A 16,968-nucleotide genomic window follows, 5' to 3' on the forward strand; every position below is an offset into this window, starting at 1 on the left:
TGCAGGGGGCACGGGTTCAATCCCTGGTCAGGGGAACTAAGATCCCGCATGCTGCGTGGTGCAGCCTAAAAAAAAACTAATAATAAATTTTTTTTTAAGTACTCCAAAAAATATATATATTTATATATATATAAATATATATAAATACGTAGCCCAATCCCTGCCACTACCTCCATATTCAGGAATATAGTAGGGGCTTCCCTGGTGGCGCAGTGGTTAAGAATCCACCTGTCAATGCAGGGGACACGGGTTCGGGAAGATCCCACATGCTGCGGAGCAACTAAGATCCCACATGCCGCGGAGCAACTGCAAATACCGTGGAACAGTATTTGCAGCATGCAGGCTCAGTAGTTGTAGCCCGTGTGCCACAACTACTGAGCCTGCATGCTGCAAATATTGAAGCCCACACGCCTAGAGCCCATGCTCCGCAACAAGAGAAGGCACCGCAATGAGAAGCCCGCGCACCGCAACGAAGAGTAGCCCCCGCTCGCAGCAACTAGAGAAAGCCCACGTGCAGCAAAGAAGACCCAACGCAGCCAAAAATTAACTAATTTTTTAGAAAAACATTTCATTAAAAAAAAAAAAGAATATAGTAATAGGAGGTCCAGTGAACTTGCAGGCTCAGTGAAAAAACGATGTCCCAATCCTTATTCTTAGGGGAGGAATACAGCTTTCTGCCCAAAGACCCCTGAAGCCAATAAAAAAGGGATAAGGTGACTTGAAACAGATTTTTGTTTGTTTTTTCTGTTTACAAAGATTTTTTCTTCCAGTTTTATTGAAATATAATTGACATATAACATTGTGTAAGTTTAAGTTGTCGAATGTAATGAGTTGAGATATATATATATATATAATGTATATGTTGCAAAATGACCACCACAGTTAGCTAACGCATCCATCACCTTGAAAATCATTTTAACTATATTTATTCCACACAGAAATAACTCAGTGAAAAATCAGACAAGACCATTTTTAATATCAAACCAAATACTGTGATGAGATTTTAATGACTGAGTATGGTATTATCTAGGCATGGACTATGTGGATGATAAAATATCAGAGGGATTTTTTTTCTTGCCCAGAATTTGGGCTCTGTGCGCTTCACACCATGGTTGATACCAGTTTCAACAGACAAATTTCCAACCCATGGTCCATGACTTTACCACTGGTTGAGGAACAAATCCTATTATCTAAAGCAATCTCTGCAGCCTCGTGTCCCCCACGCATCCTTACAGATCGCTCCTCAATCACCTCCTCATTCGCCTGCCTCACTAGACCACCTGATGTTTCCCAAACATGCCAGGCTCTTTCACACCTCCCTGTGCTGTTCTCCATGCCTGAAGTGTCTTCTTCCCACTCCTTGTGTAGTCAAATCCTAATCAAACCCAGTACCAGTTACTCAACACAATTTCCTCTAACCCTAACCCCTGGCAGAATGAACAGAACTCTCTTCCCCATCCCTAAAAGCTTTGTTCTTGTAGCCACTCTGGCAATCACTACAGAACCCCGTGCTCCTTAAAAACAGACATCATATGGGACTTCCCTGGAGGTCCAGCAGTTAAGACTCCCTGCTCCCAATGCAGGGGGCCCGGGTTCAATCCCTGGTCGGGGAACTAGATCCCACACGCCGCAACTAAAGATTCCACACACCGCAACTAAAGATTCCACATGCAGCAACAAAGATCCTGCATGCTGCAACTAAAGATCCCACATGCCGCAACTAAAGATCCCACATGCCACAACGAAGATCCCGTACACAGAAATGAAGATCCCGTGTGCCGTAACTAAGACCCAGTGCAGCCAAATAAATAAATATTAAAAAGAAAAAAAGAAAAGAAATCATAGCCATCATCATCCCCCGACCATCTAATAGAGTCCTATATTAGTTATCTATCACTGCAAAAAAAAATTACCCCCAAACTTAGTGGCTACAAGCATCATTTATTATTTCACAGTTTCTCTGAGTCAGAAATCTGGGCAAGGCTTAGCTAGGTCTCCCGGCTCTGGATCTCTCATAGGCTGTAATCAAGCTGTAGGATGGTGGAGGCCAAAGTCTCATCTGAGGGCTCAGCTGGAAGTGGACCTGCTTTCCAAGCTCACTCCAGCGGTTGTTGGCAGGATTTGGTTTCACGTCAGCTGTTGACTGGAGGCCTTCCTCGGTTCCTTGCTACCTGGGTCTCTCCATAGGGCAACTCACAACATGGCATCTGGTTTCATCAGAGCAAGCAAGTGAGAAGGCGCGAGAGTGCCAGCAACAGAGAGAGTGCCAGCAACAGAGAGAGTGCCAGCAAGAAGGAAGTTACAGTCTTTTGTCGTGGTAGCAATATCCCATCACTTGTGCCATATTCTACTTGCTAGAAGTGACTCACTAGGTCCAGCTCACATTCAAGGGGGTGGATATTACACACGAGTGTGAGTACCAGGAGTTGGGATCATTGAGAGCTGTGTCAGAAGCTGTGTCCCATAAATGCCTTATATAGTAAGCATTCAGTAAAGTTTATTTATAAAAGCAGAAATGTGACATTTTCTTCAAATATCCTTCGTTGTATGATCAATTCCATTAACCTTAAGGTTATTAATAATAGAAATTATACAAAGCCTATGCTCAGAAACACATTTTCAAAATCAGCTTCTCGAAGGCAATGTGACTGTTTAATTTTAATAAGTAATACTAGCCACTGTAACTAACAAACCCAACTTCTCAATGACTTCACATGATAAAGGTTTATTTCTCACCATTGTCATGGTGAGTGGAGGGCAGCACTCCTCAATGACTCTCATCCACACAGTAGGACCCTATCATCACGCAGCTGATTATAAAGGGATTGTCGTGACCAGGACTGAAAATGGCATCCACCACTTCCTCTCATATCCCACTGACACCATTGAGATGGCCCCAGCCCAACTGTAAGCAAGGCTGGGAAATGTAGTCTCTCTATATGTGCCCAGAGAAAGGAAACAGACTGGCGAATATCTAGCCAATCTCAGACAGAAGGATGCTGTCACTCCAGATACTCTCCTTGTAGATGAAGAACTAAACCCTCTTTAAATAAAGATTACACTGCATCGAGTTCCTGACAGTAACTGAAGTATAGGTACCCCAGCTCTCAAGTGAGTAGTTCGGCCAGTGACTTCCAAGTCCTCGTTCAAGTTCTCAATGCACTGCATTCAACTAGTTACAATTCGGCCTAAACAGCATCACAGTGTTTAAGTCAGATAGGTTACCATCCCTGGAGGAGGATAAAGTGGGTCCAATTCCAATGTCTTCATCCAGAAGAGGCAGAGCTCCATTAAGAGTCTAGCTTTGAAGCACATCTTTTATGCTTATATTGGCTAAAAATATTTTGCAAAGCCAAAATAGAATTCAATCTCTATTTATGAGAAAAGTAACCATTATTTGCATTCTGGGGCCAAACTTTCTCTTATTTGTACCAGAGATTCCAGGAGATCAGGAAGCATGGTGGAGAGGAATAGGAAAATGGGGATGGGAGGGAGGGAGTGTCAAAGGCAGAAAGCAGAAAAATAATTAGAAGACCCATCCAAATTTCTACTGCTCTGTTAGCTGATGGGTTGTCATTTCAGCCCAGATGCTTTAAGAGATTCAAAAGATTTAGAATTCTCATGTAAAAGAGTTGGGGGGGGAGAAGTGTGAAAGTATCATGTTATGTCTTTTCATATGCTTACAATACAAATAGTCAAAGCAAAAAGTGTGTGTGTTGGCCGGGGTTGGGGGGGGGTATGTCTGACAGGAGAAACCCTGTCTGACCATATTGAACAGATTGGTATGAAAAACAAGAGCCTATAGATAACGACTCTACCTTATGGGTGGCCTGCATTAGCACAGCAAGGGAAAGTGACTCACGTTTCTGCGTCATGAATAATGTATACAGCACACTGAGCAATGCAATCTCTCTTTAATTGTATTTCTTTCGCCAACAGAAATATCAGAGACAAAACTCTAGAACTTAATAAGCACATATTTTGTCACACATGGAGGAATTTGAGTCCAAGGGTACTATGAAAATATTAAGTATGTTTGTCCCTTCCCAACATCACAGTCACAAGATAGAAGAGTTTAGCATAAGGACAACTATAATGCCAGCAGTGTCACTGCATTACATTGGAGCATGAATTCTTCATGACCATCTAGGTAGGTTTAAGTGGCTGGACACCAAGAGGGTTTCAAAGATCAAAAGGCAATTATGTCTTCTATATTTTTCTGTGCAAAGCATAAACTGGGAGTGTTTTGCTATAACTCAGCAATCCTTTAATTTGCAAGAAGAACAAAAAAGATATCTTTCTGTTCAGGTTACAATTATACTCATCCTATTGATGTCTATCTCAAGAAAGAAGGTGCATAATTAAGAAGACTCTTGAGACATTAAAAACAGGGCTACTTACCTACAATGTCCCTAACAGTTCTCCCAGACTTCTGAAAAGCTTCACTTCATCCTTACGCTTCCCAAATTCTATTTATTAGAGTAGAGTTTTGTAAATCCATAAATCTCCTGAAATTGCCTGCTAAAATGTGCAGTTCTTGTGTGAGCTTGTGATATTTTCCTGGGGACAGTGGCTAGGGCTCTCATCAGATTCCCAAAAGGATCTCTGAGCGCACTAAAACTAAGGCACTGGACATTTCTTTGGTTAATAAGCTCTTCAAATGCAAATTACCCTTGGAAGGTTAGTGATGCCTTTTACACAAACAGTTCCCAAAGGCTGGTAGGCGTGTGGCCCGTGCTTGCGGAAATTTTTTACCAATCTGAAGCCTCCCTCTTAAGTACATTTCTGATGACTCCAGTTTGGGCGAATGGGGCTCCCAGGTTGCACAGACCTATGTGGCAGCAGATGCCGCATGATGCTTGCTCTGTAGTCTGTTTTTGGGAAATGTGCTAACCAGACACCCTGCTTACAGCTTAATTTCTCAGATTTCTCACCAGCCTTGCAAAGAGAAGTTGCAGAAAAGGAATGGGCAACTTGAGGGCAATACTTCCTGAGCTCCTCTTAGTTTACCTAGAACATTTCAAATTGATCTGAACAAGTTAAAAAACATAGCTTACCATTTTGTCAAGCTCCTCCAGGCAAAATTTGGTATTTGACAATGACTATTTCAAAAAAAAAAAAAATGTCCCAGATCATGTTAGACAATCTTCATCTCTTAATGTGGATTGCTCAGTTGCCAATTTTACATGTAACTTATAAAATAAAAATGAATGTTGTAATTTTATTACATTCTATCCTTTAAAACATATCCTTTTTTTTTTAACATGTCAGTATGAAGTTGCCAACTATCTTCTATTAGGCTGAACTATCTTCTGTTGTAAGATTATATCCATCCTAATTTGAAGGTAATAAGCTACCCTTTAGTTTACAAAATTCTGGTGATAGAAGTTGAATAGAAAAGGTGGCAATTCAAAATTTTTAAATTTCTCTTATTCATAAAATCCAAAAGCCTAGCATTGATTTATACCATAGTGTAAATTTACTTATCAACTTGATTTCCTACTTAGAGAGGGCAGAATGCTCTAAGGAACAGGATGAAGAGAAGTGGAGATGTCCTGAAGGGTTAGAACCCTAAGGGAGAGTTGGTATAGGTAGAGCATTCTTATGGGCTTGCGAGAAGTCAAGGGCAGTATGAGGGATCTGGGCACCTGGATGCAAAACGGGGAGTACGCAGGCCCCCATAACAAATTCTATCTCTTTTGTCATGTTATCGATGGCGTTCCCTGGCTGTCAGGATATACTTATGGTAATCACTGCTAAACAAAGTTAAAAGCCAATGTCTGCACTTGCAAAGACACCGTGCAAGTGTTATATTTTATGTAAATGTAAAAGTTGAATTCAGAAAAGATTGTTTGACATGCTTATTTATGGAGAATTCTGAATTTTTGTTTTATTTTACTTGTTTAGGTCTATCCCTCTAGAGCCCCAGAGAGATGTCACTTAAGCACATCTAATAGAAACCTCCTATGATCTTGCCTCTACATTTCACTTGGGCCCAGTGACATGGCCACAGGACATGGAACTTCCCCATAGATAAAATTCCTGCCTTTCCGAAGATTGTCTCAAACATCCCTTGACTCCTACAGCAAATATTTATTGGGAATGAGTTAGGTATATCTACCTCCACTAATTCAAATGACTCATATTCACCAGCCAAACAAGGATATCAGATTTTTAAATACCAAAGGCCACGTTTATATTAAGTGGAAAAAAAATTTTTTTTAATTTCTAAAAGCCCTGGCAGAAGCCTGGCTTTTTTTTTTTTTTTTTTTTCTTTTCCTTAAGAATTGTGACCATCCATCTGAGAAGTGACCACTCACCCAGTGGCCTGCTATTGAAATCTCTCTGGGACACTCAGTGCCTTTCGGTTTACAACAAAGAAAGGTTCATTCTGTAGCTACATAAAAGAATCTTCTAATAAAAAAGCTTCTTACATGTCTCAAAGGAATATTGGAAGGATGAATTAGATAATGCCTTCAAAAAGGCACTTTTAAAAGGTGCCTTGGAAATAGAAGATGCTATCACTATTGTCATTTTGTTATAGACAATAATGTTACTTGTTTTTCTTGGAAAAGCTACCTTTCCATCAAAAAAATAAAAATAAAAGCCAAAAAACAAATATCCTAAAAGCTGCTATTTTGTGGACTTAAAAATGTATTTGTGGCTAGATGAATATTTCCCTTCTCCCTTCCTCCCCTCTAAGTCCAAGCAACCCCATGGGACCTGAGATTTCTGTAGTGAAGGTTGGGAGAATTGAGACAGACAATAGCAATATATAAGCAGAAAACAGCAGAGAACAAAATTACAGAAACTTATCGTAAGAGGACACATTTGACAGCATACAATTCGAACTCTTTGCTATACGAGCGGAAGACATGGACCCAGAAAAGTTATGCCACATTCCAAACATTACACAGCTAGTTAGGAACAGAATCATTGTAGTCCTAAAACATAACCAAATGGCTAGAAGGAGAAAAGGACATCCCCCATGCCTGTTTCAGCATCACCATGGTCCCAGAAGCTGCCTGATACTCAAGTCCATCAAGAGGGCATCCAAGCTTTGATGCTCTACAGCATGGGGGTTATGAACTGGAAACCCTCAAGTCTGGTGACCCAGGCTCTTTCCTAACCCCACCCTACTCCCTAGCTCTGTAACTTGGAGCAAAGAATCTCTCCAAGCTTAATTTCCCTCAGCTGTAAGAGTGGATATTATCAGTACTTACTCACCAAAGGGTTGTTGAGAGGATTAAATGTGACTACAAAGACACGTTTAACACAGTCTAATGATAACTGTTGACTTTAATGTCTCCAGATAGCAAAATTCAATGAGGATTAAAAGAGAAATGCATATAAAGTGCTCAGCTTAATGCTTGACACCGTAAGTGCTCAACACATTTGGGGAAGTATTACTTCATACTCTGGCACAGGCATCCATTCAGCAAGCATTTGTTGAGTCCTTCCTTCCTAGGTGCCGGGAACTACCCTATGCCTTAGGATTCTACTACCTGAACTCAACTGCTGACAGTCAAATGGAAGAGACAGACATGTGGTTGAATAAAAGCTCTATATCAGAGCTGGGTAAACACAACCCACGGGCCAAACCCATGCCCGTTTTTGTATGGTCCCGGAGCTAAGCATGATTTTCACATTTTTAAATGTTTGGGGGGAAAAAATCAAATGAAGAAGAATATTTCATGACATCGAAAGAGTCCATGAAATCCAAAGCTCAGAATCCATAATTAAACTTTATTGGAGCACAGCCGTGCTCATTCATTTAGATATTGTCTGTGACTACTTACACCCAGCAGCCAAGTTGAATGGTTGCAACCGAGACCATATGGCTGGCAAAACTGAAAATGTTTACTATCTGGCCCTTTACGGAAAGCTTGCCAACTCCTGCCCTATGTCTTGGTAAATACTATAATATATATGTGTGCTGAAGCATGCTATAGAAGCGTGTGGTAGGGGACAGAGGCGCCTAACTGTGTCTGGGAACTTGTGGAAGCTTCACTAAAGAACTGAGTCTTAAAAAATGAGGAGGAGTTTGCCAGATGGAAAAGGGTACATGGATGCGTAAAGGTTCAGAATCATACAGAGCAAGAGAGGTTCTGGGAAAATAGCAAGACACTGGGTGCTTCTTTAAGTTAACCCTGACCTTATTGTCCTAACAACATCCACAACATGCCATCACTATATGTCCCTGTGCAAGAATGAATTAGGTTTCCAGCGGTCTAGTAATCTCCAGAACATTGTCCTTAATGCCAGAACAATTCTCTTCTCTCAGAAAAATCACATAGAACTTTTGATCCCTCTGAGGTTTTCAAGTTTCTGATGGAAATGAGATTTAATGGACTCATTATGAATACGTTCCCTCCCTGTGTCCATGTCCAGTCTCATTAGCATGTGTCACTGGGTTAATCAGTAACTGTGACAAGTTCTTACCACAGGTCTTAAAACCGTACTTGGCTATAGGTTTAAGGAGCACTGAGACATGTGATCCACGAATTTAAAAAGAGTAGAGAAAAAAGAAAATAGACAAGAGAAGGGCAGGACTTAGCAGGTGGCACCAGAATGACACCTGGTAACCTGGGAATGGCTGGCACAAGGATGTTAAAGTCTTCCGATCCTGGCTCCAGAAGGTGAGCAGCATGGATAACCAGAGACATTCCTGAAACTTGGGACATGGAAGAGAAATAAATGGCAGATACAGTAGTGATGTCAGTCACCAAGGCTGGTGACTGGCACTGGCTTCACTCAGTGAAGTCAATCAAAGGCTTTGCTCTTGTAAACTAAGAGGCTGCTGTAAACTTGAAGTCATACGGCAGAAACTAAGACAGAATCCAAATGTGAAATTCATACCAAAACAAAACCCAAAACAAACAAAAAACTCCAACAACCCAGAAAAAAACGAGTATCAGTTTACTTCTCCTCTCTGACTTGGAAAGGTCGATTGATTAATGGTCGGTCCACCACCCAGGGCAGCTCTACTCCCCAGCCCTTCCCATTCCCATACAAGGCCCGGCAGTTCACCCCCAGCTCTGCCAGGTACCCCAATGCAGCCTTGAGCACCCCTACCTTCCTCCACCCAAACTTCATCCATCCAACAACATGCTGATTGAGCTCCTCTAAGAGGCTAAGTGCTGGCAATACCGTACTGAACAAGACAGAAGTCAGCCGGCTCTCACAGAGCTCTCTGCAGAGCAGGGAAGACAGGTGCGATGGTCAATGAACCAAATGCTCTGGAATGAGACAACCAAGGGGCCTAATAGAGCCAAGTGGGCGGTGGTCCACAGTGAGGAGGAAGGGAGAATGGACCACTCCCCTCTGTGGGCAGTCCCTCCCAGGCCCCTAAGCAGCATGATTTGTGTCCCATCGTTTGGTAGCCTTGACCAAACAACTCTGGGCGCACAGCCATGTGGGCAGAAGAGCTGTGACAAGGAGACAAATCCAAGCCACATGTAGGATACAGTCCTCAAAACACCTCAACCTGCTCCTGAGTCAATCTCCCGGCTCTCCCTCACCTAAGATGGGTGCTTTCCCAGAAGTCTCCTCGGTGCCCCCGCAAATAGACTTCAGCGGGCATCCCCTCCGGGTCAGCAGAGACGCCCAGACACGTCTGCACACCAGCAGGGAACCCCGCTTGTGTACTTTCTTGGGAAGCTACACAGCCCCCAAGAAAATAAATTGAAAATTTCAATTCGTCCAGCCCCTGGTTCATTAGCTATGTTGGACATGCCTGAACCATGCTTAGAAGCAAACCAGTATCCCAGCTACAGAGAGACAAATGTCACTGACTAAGTGACCCTGGACGCAAAGAAATTGCACGGTTTGGATTGCTGGGACCCACGTTGAATCCACATTGCATATTTACCATCCTCCAAGCAATGTTCGCACCATAAATCAAGCTCTAGCGCTTTGTAGAAATGCTTTCAGGCACAAAGTATCTCATTGTTACGTTCCTCACCCACAAACAGTGCATTTTTTTAAACACAGAGCCAAAGGCAGCAAACCATTCAACCAAATAGGGAAATGCTCTTAATGCAACAAGTATTCTCCACGCTACCAAACTTCAATAAAGTCAGAGGGAAAATACATTTCCTTTGTCCTCAATAGAAAGAATGCACGTAAGTTTGAGAAAAGCTAAGGAACCCACTTCTAACCTCTCTCACAAAAACAATCAAACTGCCTGCTCTTTGTCAAGAATGACTACATATAAATCTCCTACAATCTAAGTGAGTAATATTATTATTTTAATATTTATGTGTGTGCCAAAAGTATACACAGCCTAAGGACCTTTACAATCAAATGTATAAATAAAAGAAGAAGGAAAACTTCAGATGAAACCCAGAGGTGGAAATGGGAATTCGAGTTGGAATGCTTCAGTCAGCACGTGCACTGTCTCTGGCTTTGAGAATGTAAAAGGAAAGATGGTTATAGAAAGAAGGACAAAGAAGAGTATAAAAAAGAGAAAGGAGACAGTGAATGACCACTTAGAGAGTGAAGTGCTGTCTCTCCCCCTGGGCTCCATCACTTCAGCTAATACACAACAGAAACTCCTTCCCAAGGAGACCCAGAGTAAAGAGAATACACCAAAGGGGCTTAGTTTCAGGTGGCGGTTGAGAGTGTGGTCTCTCAGATAAGACTGGGTTCAAATCCTGGCTCTCACAGGTGTGCGATTCAGATCAAGGTCCTTCATCACCTCTGTAAGCCTCAGTTTCCTCATCTGTAAGGCAGGTGAACAATAGTAACAATAGCATAGGACTTAGAGTCGTAGGGTTACAGAAAGATTCAATGAAATAATAAAGAAAGCACGGTGCCCAAAATAGAAAAAAAACTAAATAAATCTTATTTATACTGATTTTTAATAAATATATTTGTCTTCACCTTGAAGAAGGAAGAAAGCGGTTGAATGGTGCGGTGAGGGACCTCCTGGCGGTTGTCCTAAAGGCCTTGGTTTTGGCGTCACCACCAGGTAATTCATCTTACCACTCTGGAGCCAATTTCTTCATAGAAAACAAAAATGTTGGATTAAACTACCCTAAAGCTAGCTTATATCCTCAAAAGAATTCCATGAGAACTATTTGAGACTAAAATCAATAAGTTCCACAAACATATGGACACCAAGGGGGGAAAGCAGTGGGAGATGGGGGTTGTGGTTTGATGAATTGGGAGATTGGGAAAAAAAAAAGAAAAAAATATTAGAAAAAAAGTGTAGGTTAATAATTTTTCAGTGTTTCTTTTTCTAATATGAGATCTTAAGGCTTTCAATGTGCCTCAACGGATTGTTTTAGCTGCTTTCTGCAAGCAACTTTTTGTATCCCAAAAGTTTTACTATGTGGTATTTACATTGTTATTTATTTCAATATACTTTCTAAATTTGCTGTAAAAAAGAAAAAAAAAATCAATAAGTTCCTATCTAACTCACGTTTCTTGCTGAAATGCCAAGCACCATATGGGCTCTCTTGCTCTCTGTAATCTGGACTCAGCGTTGCCACAAATCAAATCATGTCTCCTGAGACACCAATGACAAATTTAGACTAGAGTGTGGGTGTTTGTCCTGTCCCCCAAAAAGAGCTACGAGAAGGGGCCAATCTCTTTCTTCCTGTACTTCAACAGCAGTCACAAGAAGCCCAGGCTCTCTTTGTTCTGAAAGCCACTCGACTTGGTATTTTTCCAGGGATGAGGTGGTAACCATTACCTTCATCCTCTGGGGGGGGAAAAAAATACCCAAGGCCTAGAATTATGGAAATAGATCAGTTTTACTTTGTGACGTTTCCCCAAATCTGATATCACTGAAATAAAAAATACAATTCTGACTCTGAACAATAATAATGAGGTTGAAACTATATGAGTAATTACAGTCAAAGGAGTCATGGAAACCATCTTTTCTAAGAAAATATCTAACAATGGGTGATTTATGAAGCCCAGGGTTGTGGTTCTGAGTGGCATACATGCAATTTTGAAATACCTCTTTGCTCCTATGTCTCATAACCATCAATGCAATACTCTTGCTCGTTTGATAAGAGGCTAGATATGGTTTCATTTCCTTAGTGTTTCACAAGCATTTTGAAATCCCGTAACAAAGGGAGATATGAAACGGATGTATGAGATTTATCTGAAATCCAATTGTGTTTAATCATAATACTTCTTATAGAAATCCCCCTTGTATAAGATCATATGTGATATATTTATACAGCAACATACAGTAGCCACAATAAATGATGTGAGTGATTACTTAAGCTGCAGGTATTAATGTTGTCCTCTTCTGCCTTTCCTCTGGCTATCTGAGTCCCTTTTAAGCCTAGCTCATTTCTATGTAATCCACAACCCTTTGGTTGAATGTGCTGCTTCTCTCACGTAGAAATTAAATTAAATTCCCTAACATCTAGACACAGTACAGAAACCAAGAGAAAACCAATTCTGTAGGTCTCCATTGTGTTTATAATAATAGATGTTGATTTTTCTTCAGTTTCAGTTACTGAAGAGCAGTTCCAATTTTTGAGATATAGTACAGAAAATAAAAAATAGTTCTGTCATATCGTACTTTATCATAGTGACAAGCAGATTGGATGGCATGATACTGGTAAAAGAACATGGGTATAAACCAGAAATCTGGGCTTCCATCCTGAGTCCGACATTTCTTATGTGTGTCTGAGACCCAGCCAGCCCATCTGTAAAGTGAGAGACCGGATACTCCCCCCATAAGACCATTATAAGGATGACATAAAGTAATTTAGATCAATGAAAGAGCACTATGCAAATATTAGCTGTGATTCTGTAATTTAATCAATGCCACCTCAAATCCTTTGTGAAAAGAGGTGGAATGATTAAATGGATGGAGATAGAGAGATAGATACATCTATACATCCATACATCCACACATCCATATGTAGATACAGAGATACATAGATATATAGAAAGAACGATGGATGGATGGATGGATGGATAGGTAGGTAGGTAGGTAGATAGATAGATAGGCAGATAGATAGGATAGGGTCTGAGAAACAGAACTAATAATAAATAATAATTCCCAATACATGTATGACATTTTATCATTACAAATTACACTTTTAAAAGTCGTGGAGTCTCTGCACACAGCTCTGTACCAGGGCATCCCCCCAGCTAAGAGGATGTGTGGGGAACACAGATCACATTCCACTCACAAAGGGCACATCCTGGGACAAAACTGTGTCTGCCTGGATGTGGGAACACCTTTTTCTCATTTTCACAAAGCCCTCCTATAGACTAGCAGTGAGCCTGATGAGAATTATTGCATTAAACCCTCAAACAATTCTGAAAGATATTATGGCCCTACTCTTACAAATTAGAAAACTGAGACTCAACTGAAATGAATTGTCCAAGGAATTAAAGCATGAATCAAGGTCTTCTTACCCCCAAGCTAGTGCTCTCTTTAGTACACAATGCAAACCTACGAGCAAACCAAGTAAGTGTTAAGCAGACTGATACAAAGCTGGACAAAATATGACAAAAACTCAACCACAAGTTAACTTTTTACTCTGCTCATCTCCACCAACAGATCCTGAATCCACAAAAGAGGGAGATTTACGTCAAGACCCTAGAACACAAATCTACAACAGACACAACTTCCACCACATACAACACAACATACAATCCTTTCTATCAGAATGCTTTTAATATAAGTAGAGGAAACAGACAGACAGCTAAATAAACACAATGCACTATTAATAGGAGATAGAAATGCAATGTGTTTTCCAGTGTGTATCTCTAAATGATGGGCGGGGTTCAGATAACTGCTCTCTAGATGGGATGGGGTAGGTCTGCAGACCTGATGGAATTGGAAGTTGGGAGGGTGGCCTGGAGGTGTGTGATTAAGACCTCTTTGTGGTGTAACTGTCAGGGCATACTGGCTGACCTGGTCACCGAGTGTGAGGAATCAGGCACAGCATCTGCAGCCTGCAGGTGGGGATGAGCAGGAAAGACCCAAGGGGTACAAGCTGAAAGTTGAACAGAGCAGATCAAAGCATGTAAACTGGAGAAATGGATATCAATGACCCACTGATGGAGGCAAATGATCAGGGATCCGGGAAGAATGAGAACAAGGAACGACATGTGAGTAAGAGGGAAGTCTGGACAACTGGCAGAAAAGGGGGTGTTCCATGCGCTCTTAAATATATTCTTACTGTGCATGAACAATGAACAATAAGAAGTTTCATTGAAAGGATCAAGTTCAGAAGGGACAAGAGGACCTGAGCCCTGGAGCTCTGGAAGGCCAAACAGTGAACAAACCAAATATTTATATGGACAAATCTTCAGCTTGTGGCTATGTAAGAGTCCAGTAGCCCTGGGTAGGATGAGGTCTTCAAAAACTATGGTAAATGGAGCTAGAAGGTAGAAAAATTATAGAAACATAGGGGACTTCCTTGGTGGTCCAGTGGTTAAGACTCTGCACTCCCAATGCAGGGGGACCGGGTTCGATCGTTGGTCAGGGAACTAGATCCCACACGCCGCAACTAAAGATTCCACACGCAGCAACAAAGATCCCCCATGCTGCAACTAAGACCCGGCACAACCGAATAAATAAATAAATATTTTTTTTAAAAATTACAGAAACATAAAGGGGAAAATCTAGGACACAGTAGAGTGGCATTCATTCACTCATTTATTCACTCAGCAAACTTCACTGGTGCCCATTACTAATATGTAGTAGTAATAGTAGAAGTAGCAGTAGTAGCAGCAATAGCTGACACTTACCACTTCTCCTATGCCACACATTGTTCTCGGGACTTTTAAATCATTTAACCCTTGTGAGCATTCCTATTTTTATAGAGGAAGAAACTGAAGCACAGAGAGGTTAAATAGTTTGCCTGAAGTTATTCCGCTAGTGAGTGGTACCAGCGGGATTTAGACCCAGGCTCTCTGGACCCCAAGTCCATGCTCACATTTTTAACAATGATAACAGCCTGCTAGGTACGTTCTGGCTCTCTGCCAGCTTCCACAGCTGTAGTAAGACCTGCCTCCTTTTCCTAAAGGAATTTGTCATCCAGTGGAAGTTCTGGTAGAGCAGTAAATAGCATCACGGAGGCGAAGGTCCCATGTAAAGCTTCAGTCAGTCACAATTTTCCTGGGTAGACCCAGATCTTCTCGCCCTCCTTTGGGTCCCATCCATGGAAAGCTTGCCAATCATGGGAGCTTAACCATGGCATTAATCAGAGGGACGAGAGAGAATCAAACCTCCCAAACACTCCTCTACCTTTCGAATAATAGATTTGAATTATGCACATTTGGTTTGAGCACTTAGCAGGTATCTGGAATCTATTTCTGGTTTACCTGAATCCTTCATCAGAAAAAGAGTCTAGAATATCCTATAGTTTGCCATTAAATAAATATAAGCCTCTACCAGGAAACTGTTTTACATAAGATGTTCTCTATGAAAGTTAAATGGTCTTTAAGAAGAAACACTCAGTATTTGTCTGTACTCAAGATTACTTATGAGCACATTGTAAGAATACCGATAAGAAAAGTGACACGCGTGTTTCCGAAAATGTGCAGGAAAAAAGGAAAGTTCAAAGGCATTCAAACTGCTTTGTTTCCAAAGCCCACTGATAGGCACTGTGGCTTCTGACTGCAGCGTTTACAGAGCCCTTGACAAAACAGCTCTTGACCCCATGTGTGTCTGGCACACTGATGCTATAAAAGATTGTTACTGAAGGTTTTTTGGTTTTGTTTTGTTTTGTTTTGTTTTGTTTTTTTCGGCTGAGTTTTATGGTTTTATTAACACAAACAAAATGTACACACGAGCTGCCTATTTGTTTTCTTGCTGCACAGCCTGGCGTTGGGACCAGTGACTCCGATGGCCTGCTGGGCTGCTCTTTCCACAGTGGCTTTGCAGTTCTCGGGGGAGACATTGCGAGCAACCTCAGCACAGTAAGATTTGTCGCACATCAGCAGCACTTCAAGCTCCTTGACCTTGTGGACCAGGAACTTGCGGAAGCCGCCGGACAGCATGTGCTTTGTTTTCTTGTTGCTCCAGTAACCGATGTCGGGCATCAAGATCTGGCCCTTGAATCTCCTTTGCACCCTGTTGTCAATGGCTCTGGGTTTCCACCAGTTCTGCTTACTTTTGGCATATCGGTCTGACTGGTGCCGGATGAACTTCTTGGTCCTTTTTTTTTTTGGATGATCTTGGGCTTCAAGAGGGGTCTGAGGGCGGCCTCGATGCCGAGTAGGAGATGGCTGCCACCTCCTTAGGCAGCGCCGAGGAAGAGCGCTGCTGAAGTTTCTCTATTCTCTTTAAATAAACTGTCACAGTTACTTATTGCTGCATAACAAATCACCCTAAAACACAGGGGCTTAAAGCAACAAACAAAACTTATTTTTGCTCATGAATCTGCAACCCCGGCAGTGCTCAGCAGGGACGGCTCTTCTCCACCCAGCTCAGCTCCATCTGATTGGATATGCCTCTTTATCTCCAACACGTGGTCTCTACTGCATGGCAGCTTCAAGGTGGCCAGATTTTTCGCAGGTGGGCTCGAGGCTTCCCAGGCATCTGTCCCAGGAGAGAGAGCCAGGGGGGAGCTGTGTTGCCCTTCACGGACGGCCTTGCTTCAGAAGCCACGTAGCCTTACCTCTGCCATGTTCTGTTAATCAAGGGTGGCCATCCCAAGGCCAGCCCAGGTTGAAGGGGAGGGGAAAATAGACTCCACCTCTTGTGTGGGAGTGAAAATGTTTTGCAAAAATCACAGGGGATGGAAAATATTGCTCCTGTGATTTTTTTTTTTTAATTCACGTTCTTCTATTTATTTATTTATTTATTTATTTATGGCTGTGTTGAGTCTTCGTTTCTGTGCGAGGGCTTTCTCTAGTTGCGGCAAGTGGGGACCACTCTTCATCACAGTGCGCGGGCCTCTCACCATCGCGGCCTCTCTTGTTGCGGAGCACAGGCTCCAGATGCACAGGCTCAGTAATTGTGGCTCACGGGCCCAGTTG

The 16,968-nt window shown here is 42.0% G+C and overlaps 1 pseudogene across 1 annotated transcript; it reads right to left on the bottom strand.

The window, feature by feature from the left end:
- Positions 1–14,581: 14,581 nt before the first annotated feature.
- On the bottom strand, positions 14,582–16,616 carry LOC309661473 (large ribosomal subunit protein eL32 pseudogene; annotated as a pseudogene). Its single transcript has 2 exons — positions 16,608–16,616; positions 14,582–16,263 (listed from the first exon to the last, which is right to left on the bottom strand). The product of its transcript is annotated as a large ribosomal subunit protein eL32 pseudogene (transcript).
- Between the last annotated feature and the right edge of the window lie 352 nt (positions 16,617–16,968).

This window comes from Balaenoptera physalus (genome assembly GCF_965194825.1).
Source record: "Balaenoptera physalus genome assembly, chromosome: 5".
Taxonomy (NCBI): Eukaryota; Metazoa; Chordata; class Mammalia; order Artiodactyla; family Balaenopteridae; genus Balaenoptera; species Balaenoptera physalus.